The sequence below is a fragment of the Serinus canaria genome, chromosome 2, assembly GCF_022539315.1.
Source record: "Serinus canaria isolate serCan28SL12 chromosome 2, serCan2020, whole genome shotgun sequence".
In the NCBI taxonomy this organism is placed as follows: Eukaryota; Metazoa; Chordata; class Aves; order Passeriformes; family Fringillidae; genus Serinus; species Serinus canaria.
Window position 1 is genome coordinate 1,377,923 of NC_066315.1, and position 12,447 is coordinate 1,390,369.

Here is a 12,447-nt window from a genome sequence, read left to right on the forward strand (position 1 = left end):
TTTACTGCTGCAGCTTTTCCCAAGCCCAGGTGTGGCTGGGCCTGGCCTAAAGGGAATTTGCAATCCTATAGCCGTGTCCTCATCCCGGAATTATGGGAAGCGCTTTAGGATCCCTGCACTCGAACCCCTGGAAGTATTTGTTGGAATGGGAGAGTTTGCATCGTTGGGAAAGGGCGGGGAGGCTGTGGAGGTGCTGAGCCTCATCCAGGTGATCCTGGGTGTGATCCATGCCCTCAGTCTTTGGGACAGAATTCCAGTCCCCGCTGGTGTATATTCAGAAACCTCAGGGAAAAGCTCTTTTCCAAAATCAGGGAATTCCAACATAAAGCAGAACAGAAATGGATCAAATCCCTCTAAGCCACCCAAAGAATTCCCATTAAAATCCCCTTCCTGGGATTTGCCTGACCTCAGCTCAGAGTCCAGCTTTAGAAAGGAATTTATTGCCGGAGTTTAATTTTAGGCCTGGCTTTTCCCAGCTGAGCTGGACTCAGTTCTCTTGCCCGGCTCAAGTTGAACTCTCCTTGCAGCTTCCAAAATAAAAATCTCGTTGGAAAGGATTTGGGGGAGTTGGAAGCAGCTAAAATTTCCATTTTTAAAATTGAACTATAAATGGTCTTTTAAGGGATATCCAGGAAAGGGAAATCCCAGTTAGGATTTCTTATGGAAGCAGCCACAACCCAGCCCATTCCCAGCAGGAATGTGAAACACACCCCAAATTCCTGTGGGTGGGAGATTCAAGTTCTGCCCTTCCTCCAATTTCTCATCCTCACACTTCAAAATTCCATAATTTTGGAATGAATTACTGAGGGATGAATTTTCCAAGCAGGACATTCCCAATTTCTCAGCTGTTTTCTGGGAATGCTGCCATCCCCACACGAGTCCTGCGAGGGTTTGAAGTGGTTTCTGTAACTTTCAGCCCATAAATTAGATAAAAAATTGTGGAGTTAGGGAATCATTCAGGAAGCTATTAAGGAAAAGACCTCTAGGACTGAGTCCAGCCATGAGCCAGCACCTCCAGGTCCACCGCATTTGGGATTTTTGGGACAATTCCCACACCTGACAGTGAAATATGGGACAGAGAGCCCTGAATATGGGACATGGACCTGGAGCTGATCCCAGCTGATCCTCCTGGAAGTGAGATGTGAGGAACTGCAGCTGGAAAAGTTGGGGGGGACTGGAAAAATCCATTCCTGGAGCAGGGAGCTCGGACCGGAGTTTGGGCTCTACTGTGCTCCCTTCCAGCCATTCCCATGGTGGATCCTGGGGTTCTGGGATTGTGGAATCCTGGGATTCTGGGACTCTGGGAGTCTGGGATTCTGGGATTTTGGGATTCCAGGATTCTGGGGTACTGGGATTATGGGATTCTGTGATTCTGGAATTCTGTGATTCTTGGATATTGGGATTCTGGGATTCTGAGATATTTGGATTCTGGGATTCTGTGATTCTTGGATATTGGGATTCTGGGATTCTGAGATATTGGGATTCTGGGATTCTAGGATTCCAAGATTCCTGGAGTCCGTGGTTCTGTGATTCTGGGATATTAGGATTCCAGGATTCTGGGATATTGGGATTATGGGATTCTGGAATTCCGTGATTCTGGGATATTGGGATTCTGGAATTCTAGGATTCCGAGATTCCTGGAGTCTGTGGTTCTGTGATTCTGAGATATTGGGATTCTGGAATTCTAGGATTCCAAGATTCCTGGAGTCTGTGGTTCTGTGATTCTGGGATATTGGGATTCTCAGATTCTGGGATATTGGGATTATGAGATTCTGGAATTCTGTGATTCCGTGATTCTGGGATTCTGTGATTCTGGAATTCTGAGATTCTGGGATATTGGGATTCTCGGATTCTGGGATTCCTGGACTCCGGGATTCCAGGAATCTGGGATTCCAGAATCACCAGGGAGCTGCAGGCAGGCTGCTGCTCTCCAGACTCCCTGGGAATGCCTGTCCCTGCTCCAGGTGTTATCCAAGTGCTCCCAGGATCCTGTTGAAAATGTCAGAATCTATTCCTGTGGCTTGGGATCACCTGGCCCGGCATCAGGCTCCGATCCCGGATTCCCCTCCTGTTTTCCAGCCTCAGCTCGGGCCGGGTCAATCTTTAACTCCTCTTCCAGAGCCAACAACGACCTTCAGGATAAATGAGTAACTCGTTTCCCCTGGAAATTCTTCCATGGATTTCTCTTCCCGCCCCACGCTCGTTTTGCTGGATCTGTTGGCCCAGCCTTTGTTTTGCTCTCCTGTCCTTGACTCCCGGCCGTGCCCGTTTTTTGGGATTAACCATTTTTCTGGCTGGGAGCTCAGTCCCAAGGTTCAACCCGTGCCCCTCGGAATGGAAAGAACAGGACGTTAATTAACGCACTTGGAGATAATTTATTCATGGCCTTAATCACCCCTGACAAACGAGGCCATCCCTGCCCACGGAGCTTTTTCCATGGAGTTATTTTTATCTCTTTCCATGGAGATTGGGAAGGCACGGAGGGCAGGAGGTTCACGCTGGGGAGTGTCCGAGTTGTTCATCCACATCCAAACGGAAAAAAATTCCTTAAAAGTCCCTGTGGGGCCAAGGTGCCCCTCAAGGATATTTGCAGTTGGACTCAATGATCCCAAAAGTTTTTTCCAGCCTTAATCTCCATCCCTGGAATTATCCAAGGCCAGCTCAGATGGAGCTTGGAGCACTCTGGGATATTGGAAGGTGTCCCTGCGGTGGGAAAGGGCTGAACGTTAAATCTTGGAAAGTTCCTCCCAATCCAAACCATTCCATGATTCCGTGATAAAAAGAATCCCAGATGGGATTCCCAGTGGGATCCTGGAGGCCCTGGAAAGGAGGATGTGCATTGCACAGGGAACAGGGAAAAATCCCATGGGAGGCTTCCTTTTGTATAGCTTTCATTTTCTGATGGACATCCCAATTTCCAGCTGGATATTGGGATCAAGGGAATAAACCATCCCAGTCTCCAGCTGGATATTGGGATCAAGGGAATAAACCATCCCAGTCTCCAGCTGGATATTGGGATCAAGGGAATAAACCATCCCAGTTTCCAGCTGGATATTGGGATCAAGGGAATAAACCATCCCAATTTCCAGCTGGATATTGGGATCAAGAGAATAAAATATTTGGATTTTCAGCTGGATATTGGGATCAAGGGAATAAAACATTTGGATTTCCAGCTGGATACTGGGATCAAGGGAATAAACCATCCCAATTTCCAGTTGGATACTGGGATCAAGAGAATAAAATATTTGGATTTCCAGCTGGATATTGCAATCAACGGAATAAAACATTTGGATTTCCAGCTGGATACTGGGATCAAGGGAATAAACCATCCCAATTTCCAGCTGGATATTGGGATCAAGGATTTTCAGCTGGATATTGAGATAAAGGGAATAAAACATTAGGATTTTCAGCTGGATATTGGGATCAAGGGAATAAACCATCCCAATTTCCAGTTGGATATTGGGATGAAGGGAATAAAACATTTGGATTTTCAGCTGGATATTGGCTTAAAGGGAGTATTTGGATAAATATGGATATTTGGATAAAATACTTGATCCATTGAAGCAGGATCCTGGAATCCCTGAACCAAGAAACTGATCCCAGGGATTGATTTATTCCTTCATTTCTTTAGCGCTGTCACTTGTGAGCAGGAGAAGGAGAATTCCATAGGGATATTCTTGGGAAGCTGGAAATGAAGCCCAGCCTCAGATGAGACAGAGATGCCTCAGATCCAGATGTTTTTATCTCCAGAAGGAATTTCACACTTCCGATATAGCGGCTGGAAAGACAAATTCCAATGGGATGTGGAACTGGGGATTCCCCCCCTTTTTCCCTCTTTTTCCCTCCATTCCTTGATTTCTTGTGTCTCCAAGATGCCCAAATCAGGCAGGTTTCCTAAGGAAGGGAGGAAAAATATAAAAAATAACATTAAAAATTCTCCACAAAATTGATCTGAGAGCTGCAGGACCAATCCAAAGGCCGATATCCCAGGAATTTCAATCCATGATCCTGCTGAATTCCATGGATTTTGTCCCTGTGCCCCGTTTAGGAAGGGCAGTGCCACAGGAACCCTTCACAAAACATCGCTCTCCTGGCAACATTCCACAGGGAGCTGGGAAAGCCTCAATCCTCACTTAAAACATTCCCAAATTTTTCCTCAGTGGCTTGGATCTGTTTTGATAAGGCCCCCCCTGGGAGGAGATAAGAGCTGGTCCCTTATCAGTCCCGTTATCCACCTTATAACGGATGGAAGCGTTTCCTTCCTGGATCTCTCATGGATTTTAACTCAGGAACAGAATTTTATCCTCAACCTGGCCTTGGGTTTCTTTCCCCAGGACCAATCAATTTTGGGAATCTCTGGAGCTCCTGATCAGCTGAAATTTCAGGAATCCCTGGAGCTCCTTATCAGCTGGAATTTTGGGAGTCCCTGGAGTTCCTGATCATCTGGAATTTTGGGAGTCCCTGGAGTTCCTGATCAGCTGAAATTTTGGGAATCTCTGGAGCTCCTGATCAGCTGAAATTTAAGGAATCTCTGCTGACCAGCTGAAATTTTGGGAGTCCCTGGAGTTCCTGACCATCTGGAATTTTGGGAGTCCCTGAAGTTCCTGATAATCTGGAATTTTGGGAATCCCTGAAGTTCCTGATCATCTGGAATTTTGGGAGTCCCTGGAGCTCCTGATCCTCTGGAATTTTTGGAGTCCCTGGAGTTCCTGATTGTCTGGAATTTTGAGAATCTCTGGAGCTCCTGATCCTCTGGAATTTTGGGAATCCCTGGAGTTCCTGACCAGCTGAAACTTTGGTAATCTCTGGAGCTCCTAATCAGCTGAAATTTTGGGAATCCCTGGAGCTTCTGATCAACTGAATTTTGGGAGTCCCTGGAATTCCTGATCAGTTGAAATTTTGGGAATATCTGGAACTCCTGATCAGCAGAAATTTAGGGAACCCCTGGAGCTCCTGATCAGCTGAATTATTCCGGAATCCCTGGAGCCCCAGATCAGCTGAAAAGCCCCATTTATTTCCGGCCCCCAGGAGTTTTTAAAGCTCTTTTCTTCCCCCGGGAGCATTTTCAGGATGAGTTTCCCTCCTGGCAGCTGGAGCTGAGTTATCACTTCCAGCCAGGAATGCTGACAGTGCTCAGCTCCGTCCCTTGCCAGAATTTTGGGAGAAAATAAAACTTTTGTGTAACTCCTGGAGCGGCCGACTCCAAGTGACTCATCCTGAGGGAAGGACTGCACAAGATGATCTAAAAATAAGGACCAGGAGAAGCTCCAGCAGATCCGTCACGGCCGTCTTGGAGCCTCAAATCCTGGCTGGAGGTGGAAAACTGATCCCGGCTCATCCCAAATCATTCCTAAGGCCAGAGTTCCAATGGAAAAAGTCTTCTGTGCCACTGTCCCCTCCCAGATGGTTTTGAGGGCGGTTTGAAAATTTGGAGATTTTTTTGGTTCATCTTCTGTCTCTCCACAGCTGGATGGGAGGGAGGGGATCCCCTCTGGAATTCCTGATTCCCTCGGCTGGGAATTTTGGTACATGCTGGATTTTATCCAATCACCTGCTGGGAATCTGGGATTCCTTTCCCTCCATCTCAGGTGCATTTCCCTCATAATTTTTGGGAGATCTCCCTGCTGGGCCAAAATCTCCCTGATGTATTCCTTGAATCCTTCAGGCTGGGTAAACACCATTCCATGATCCTATAGGATCCAAATTCCCTGTGTTCCTGGCTTTTCCTGGATCCAGAGGGGAAAGGAAACTCTGCCATTCTGGGGTCCCATCCCTGTGGTTTTGGTGGATACCATTCCATGATCCTACAGGATCGGAATTCCCTGTGTTCCTGGCTTTTCCTGGATACAACTGCAGTGGGAAGAACATGGAAGAGGGAAAAGGGGGCTCTGCCATTCTGGGGTCTCATCCCTGCGGTTTTGGTGGACACAGTTCCATGATCCTATAGAATCCAAATTCCCTGTGTTCCTGGCTTTTCCTGGATAAAACTGCAGTGGGAAGAACATGGAAGGAGGGAAAGGAGGCTCTGCCATTTTGGGGTTCCATTCTTGTGGTTTTGGTGGACACCATTCCATGATCCTACAGGATCAGAATTCCCTGTTCTTCTGGCTTTTCCTGGATCCAGAGGGGAAAGGAAACTCTGCCATTCTGGGGTCCCATCCCTGAGGTTTTAGTGGATACCATTCCATGATCCCACAGGACTGGAATTCCTTGTGTCCCTGGCTTTTCCTGGATCCTGCTGCAGTGGGAAGAACATGGAAGCAGGGAAAGGAGCCTCTGCCATTTGGGAGGTCTCATCCCTGTGGTTTTGTGGGATTAGGACTCAGCAGGTGACGGAATTGATGGAACAACTCCACACCCACCCACAGGGAGGGAAAATCCTTTGTGTCCATCCAAAGATGACTTTTAAACAGCACCAGGAGCATCCCAAATTCCCCACCCTCCTGTTCCATCATTTCCCTCCAACAGGGGCTCGGAATTGTGTCCCGAAATCTGCCTCCATTTCCTACGGCCATTGTTTTAATGGGTTGCTGAATTTGGGATTTATTATCCCAGACATGGGGCCAATGTAAATGTTTCCTTTCCTTAAAGCCAGCAAGGATTTGTAATATTCCTACGGATAATCCTCCCCTCCAACCACATCAAGGAGAGGGCAGCAAATTCCAGGGAGGAACAGACAATTCCCACCCTGGGAGAAGCCCTTGTGAGTAATTCAGTGTTGCTCCTCTCAGTCAGATTCCAGCTTTTATCCCAGCCTCGAAGTGTCCGTGACATCCCAGAACTTGGAATGATAAATGTCAGTCCCTATGAACCCTTATCCTGCAATCCCTGCAACTCCCAGGAATGATCTCATCTGGGAGCAAAATGTTGTTGTCGTCGGGAACAGGAAGTCTCCTTTCTGGGAATCACGGATTTGGCATCTCCGAAAGGTTAACTCTTCACTGCTCCCTTTTCAAGCTGGTTCATATCCCGGGAAAGAATTTTTTTTAAATGGAATTTCTTGCTCCTTGATGGTTCTTTGATATTTTCTGGGATGGTGATCCCAGAAAAGGGGAAGGGAAGGGATCCCACGGAGTGCTGATCCTACCCCACAAAAATCCAGTTTAATTTTGAGGAGAAAAAGGTCGAACTCAACAGTGATTTCAGTGAATTTTATTCCAAGGCAGCAAGTTATGGAAATTCCCAAAGACCAAATGGATGAATCCCATTTTTCTGGGCCCTGGAATTAAGTGAGTCCATCTCCACTTTATCCTTCCCTTTCTGTTTGCTTTTATTAAAAATCAGCCATTTTTAGCTAAAAAGACCTTTCACCTTAAAGGATTTAAGGGAAACACCTGGAATTGGGTGGTGGTGGCCTCGGAAAAACACCTGGAAAACCCCAAAACGATCTAAAATTATCCCACAAATAGCAGACAAATCCATTTTTATGCCCAGTTCAAACCGGTTTCACATCTGGGTGATTTGGGTCACCAGTGGGAGCTGCCTCTTTCTCCAGGTTCCTCTGGAGCTGGGACTGGATTCTCCCAACAAATGAGGATGATTTAGTTGGAGCCTCCATAAATCTTCCTCCATGAGATCTCGCTCATCCTCATCAAGTTGGAATTCTCCTCCTGGTTTTTCTCAGGAGCGAGGGATGAGTGCCACAACCTCCTGCAGGGTGCTGGGAATCACGGATTTTGTGTCCATAACATCGGAATTCTATTACAGTCCCAAATCCAAATTAAATTCTGAGTGGTTTCGGGACCTCCAAGTAAAATGATCCATCCTTTTTAGACCTGGATTTATAATCCAGGCTGGAATCTCTGCGGAGAGCTCAGTTCTGCTCCTCTTCGTTTTTCCAGATGGGCCTTTGCTCTCCACGGAATTCCCTTGGATTTGACATTCCCATTAAATCAGCATTCCCATTAAATCAGCATTCCCATTAAATCAGCATTCCCATTAAATCAGCATTCCCTTTAAATCAGAATTCCCATTAAATCAGCATTCCCTTTAAATCAGAATTCCCATTAAATCAGCATTCCCTTTAAATCAGCATTCCCATTAAATCAGCATTCCCATTAAATCAGCATTCCCTTTAAATCAGAATTCCCATTAAATCAGCTTTCCCTTTAAATCAGCATCCCCATTAAATCAGCATTCCCTGACTCTCAGAGCAGGCAGAATTAAAATTCCTGGAATATCTTCTCCCAGCCTCTGGAATCCACCCCGTGCTGTGGGAAGAAGTTTAAGGGCAGGAGTGCTGGTTGAGTTTCCCGGGATTTAACCCACCTTTGGGATGAACCACAGCCCTCATTCCCTTTTTTCCCTTACTCTGCATTTGCACAGCCCATAATTTCTGTAATTTCCACAATTTCCATAATTAGAAGCCAAAGGATCTGTGTGGGACATTGGGATTCGGGGTTTGGAGCTGGGAATTTGAGGAATCTCCTCCCCAGATGAGGGTTTTTCTGACATGGAATTAGTTTAAATGAGCAGTTCAGTTTAAATTAGCAGGTTGGTTTAAATTAGAGAGCAGTCTAGTTTAAACTAACTGTTCAGTTTAAATTAGGCCAGCAGTTTAAATTAGCAGTTTAGTTTGAATTAGCAGTTCAGTTTAAACTAGACAGCAGTTTAGTGTTAAACTAACAGTTTAGTTTAAATTAGCAGTTTAGTTTAAATTAGCAGTTTACTTTAGTCCAAATTAGCAGTTTGATTTAAATCAGCTAAAAAAAGCCACCTCTATTTTAGGTACCTGTAATCCCTGTAATGCCGGAGGAACAATCCCAGCCCAGTTTGGGGGGAATGTGCTGGAAAATACAATCTCGTGTCCCAGACTGGAATCTGAGGCTCTCCCAAGGGCTATTCAGGAGTTTGGAATTGAAATCCAATTCCTCTTTGTCTCCATTGAGTTTCTCTGTGTGAGAAACCTCAATCCTTCCCTTCCCTTCCCTTCCCTTCCCTTCCCTTCCCTTCCCTTCCCTTCCCTTCCCTTCCCTTCCCTTCCCTTCCCTTCCCTTCCCTTCCCTTCCCTTCCCTTCCCTTCCCTCCCTTCCCTTCCCTTCCCTTCCCTTCCCTTCCCTTCCCTTCCCTTCCCTTCCCTTCCCTTTCCCTTCCCTTCCCTTCCCTTCCCTTCCCTTCCCTTCCCTTCCCTTCCTTCCCTTCCCTTCCCTTCCCTTCCCTTCCCTTCCCTTCCCTTCCCTTCCCTTCCCTTCCCTTCCCTCCCTTCCCTTCCCTTCCCTTCCCTTCCCTTCCCTTCCTTCCCTTCCCTTCCCTTCCCTTCCCTTCCCTTCCCTTCCCTTCCCTTCCCTTCCCTTCCCTTCCCTTCCCTTCCCTTCCCTTCCCTTCCCTTCCCTTCCCTTCCCTTCCCTTCCCTTCCCTTCCCTTCCTTCCCTTCCCTTCCCTTCCCTTCCCTTCCCTTCCCTTCCCTTCCCTTCCCTTCCCTTCCCTTCCCTCCTTCCCTTCCCTTCCCTTCCCTTCCCTTCCCTTCCCTTCCCTTCCCTTCCCTTCCCTTCCCTTCCCTTCCCTTCCCTTCCCTTCCCTTCCCTTCCCTTCCCTTCCCTCCTTCCCTTCCCTTCCCTTCCCTTCCCTTCCCTTCCCTTCCCTTCCCTTCCCTTCCCTTCCCTTCCCTTCCCTTCCCTTCCCTTCCTCCCTTCCCTTCCCTCCCTTCCCTTCCCTTCCCTTCCCTTCCCTTCCCTTCCCTTCCCTTCCCTCCTCCCTCCCTTCCCTTCCCTGCCCTTCCCTTCCCTTCCCTTCCCTTCCCTTCCCTTCCCTCCCGTCCCTTCCCTTCCTCCCTTCCCTTCCCTTCCCTTCCCTTCCCTTCCCTTCCCTTCCCTTCCCTTCCCTTCCCTTCCCTTCCCTTCCCGTCCCTTCCCTTCCCTTCCCTTCCCTTCCCTTCCCTTCCCTTCCCTTCCCTTCCCTTCCCTTCCCTTCCCTTTCGCTTCCCAAACCTTCCCAAACCTTCCCAAACCTTCCCAAACCTTCCCAAACCTTCCCAAACCTTCCCTTCCCAAACCTTCCCAAACCTTCCCAAACCTTCCCAAACCTTCCCAAACCTTCCCTTCCCTCTCCAAAGGGATTTTCTTCCCAGGGTCATGGAAGGGGCCTGGGAAAACCTTTTTATGGTTTAGTTTGGGTTTTTTTCAAAGAAAATTTGGGATTTCAGGGTCATCCTGCTCTGAGGAAGCCAGGACTGTAATCCCAGAGGAAATACAGAACTGTAGGGAAAGGAGACTCAGGGAATCCTGGAATGGTTTGGAAAGGACCTTAAGGATCATCCCATTCCACCCTTGCCATGGCACGGACACCTCCCACTGTCCCAAACTGCTCCAGCCTGGCCTTGGACACTCCAGGGATCCAGAGGCAGCCACAGCTGCTCTGGGAATTCCATCCCACCCTCCCAGCCAGGAATTCCTTGTCTGGATGTGACAAATCAGGAGAATCTTCCAGAAAAGCCCCAGCAGCTCCCCAGGCTTTGGTTCACCTTTGGTCTCACAGATATTCCCATGGAACTCTGGAATTTCAGAGCTTCTCCTTCCGCTTTGGGAATGTGGCCCAGTGAGGCACTTTAAGGGATGGAATTGCTGAGGAATCCTGGAATGGTTTGGGCTGGAAAAGATCCTAAATCCCATCCAGTGCCACCCCTGCCATGGCACGGACACCTCCCACTGTCCCAGGGTGATCCAACCTGGCCTTGGACACTCCCAAGGCTCCAGGGGCAGCCACAGCTGCTCTGGGAATTTCATCCCAGCCAGGAATTCCCAGTCTCCCATCCATCCCTGCCCTCTGGCAGTGGGAGCCATTCCCTGTGTCCTGTCCCTCCATCCCTTGTCCCCAGTCCCTCTCCAGCTCTCCTGGAGCCCCCTCAGGCCCTGGCAGGGCTCTGAGCTCTCCCTGGAGCCTTCTCCTCTCCAGGGGAACATTCCCAGCTCTCCCACAGGGAAGTGCTCCAGCTCTCCCAGGGAAGGACCCTGGGTGAGCTCTGTGGGTGCTTTGGGTGCCATCCCTGCATTTTTGGATGGAGTTGGACAGAGAAGGAAAAGAGGGATCCAGACCTGGCTAAAGCCGGGATTTGGATTCAGTGCCCAGCCCAGGCCAGGTCCAGGTGAGCTGTGCTGTGATCCTCCCCGAGCAGGGAATGATGGGTTTGGCCATTCCCAAGGCATTCCCAAGCCATTCCCAGCTTCCCTGCATCCCACAGGGATCCCAAGCTGCATTTCTCTCCCAGCACTTGTCTCTGCCTGGAGTCTGGGAATGTCCTGTGCCAGCTTTTCCCAGCCATTCCTGCAGGAACAGCACCAGGACAGGCTCCAAACACCAAGATTTCTTTGCAGCTGGACCTCCATAAATTGATCATTAGAGAAATAATCGGAATATTTCCACCCAAAAATCTGGAATTCCTTCTTTTTTTCAGCGTCCCTCCCGATCCCCTTCCCATTTTAGGTGTTCCCCTCTTCCCTTGGCACCTGAGCCGGCTGCGGGCGCTGCCCACGCCGCGGGTTTGGAATCCTGACATCACCCAGACAATGAATTCTTCACTGAACTTGGCCCCGGGCCCCAGCAGCTCCCCAAATCCCGGGATAAAGTTGCCGGTGAACGTGGCCAGAAGAGGAGGGAAACCAGAAAAACAAAACAGAACCCGAGCCTGAGCCATTCCAGAGGAGCTGCAGCCACCCAAAAATGCAGGAGCAGCACAAAAAGGAGCCACGCTGTGCCCTCACCAACTCCCACTCCGTAATTTAAGGAAAATGCTGAAGGTTTGGGATTTTTTGAAGCCCTTCTCTGGTTTCCTCGGGGCCGGGATAAAAAAAGGAGGAGAGGAAAAAAATATTCCTGGTGTTCTTTCGCTGGGTAAACAGCGGAGCTCAGGGATTAATTTGGGGCTGGAGGATCCTTTCCCTCGGTTGGTTTTTCTCCCTGATTTCTAATTTTGTTCTCTGGGAGAGCAGGAGCTCCTCGTGGCACAGGGATGGGATATTTGAGCTGATCCAGGGGAAAATTCCTGGTGTTTTGGAGGAGAAATGGATGAAATCGCAGTGCTGGGGAGGGAAGGGTTGTCCTTTAATCATTCCTTTAATTATTCCAGGGAGACAATTCCTGTGCTGAGGAATTTTCCTCTTCCCTGGGGTAGGAATGAGGAGAAATAAAAAGGAAATTTCTGTGCTGGGTTATGAGGGAAGAACAACAAGCAATGAGCTTTTCCTGGGGAAAATGGGATTGGGAATAATGTTTGGGTCCCATGGAGAATCCCAGTGTGGCTGTGGAGCCTGAGGGACTCCAAAGTTCAGGGGTTCCCATTTTTCTCCATGGGACCGATGGAATTTCCCATCATTCCCCACAGCTTAAAGGGTAAACAAACCCCACAGGATCCTGGGAAATGTAGTTAACTTTGGGAATTTTCCAGCGCTGGAAGGGATTCCATCAATTTTTCTCTATAAATATATTTTGGTGCTTGTCCTGAACATTTTTAAA

The 12,447-nt window shown here is 48.4% G+C and overlaps 1 long non-coding RNA gene across 1 annotated transcript in view; it reads right to left on the minus strand.

Moving 5' to 3' along the window:
* Nucleotides 1-9,916: 9,916 nt before the first annotated feature.
* Nucleotides 9,917-12,447, minus strand: part of LOC127059230 (uncharacterized) — a 54,103-nt gene continuing 51,572 nt past the window's right edge. The window contains exon 4 of the long non-coding RNA XR_007776862.1: nucleotides 9,917-10,031. This is a non-coding gene — a long non-coding RNA (uncharacterized LOC127059230). The remainder of the gene's footprint in view (nucleotides 10,032-12,447) is intronic.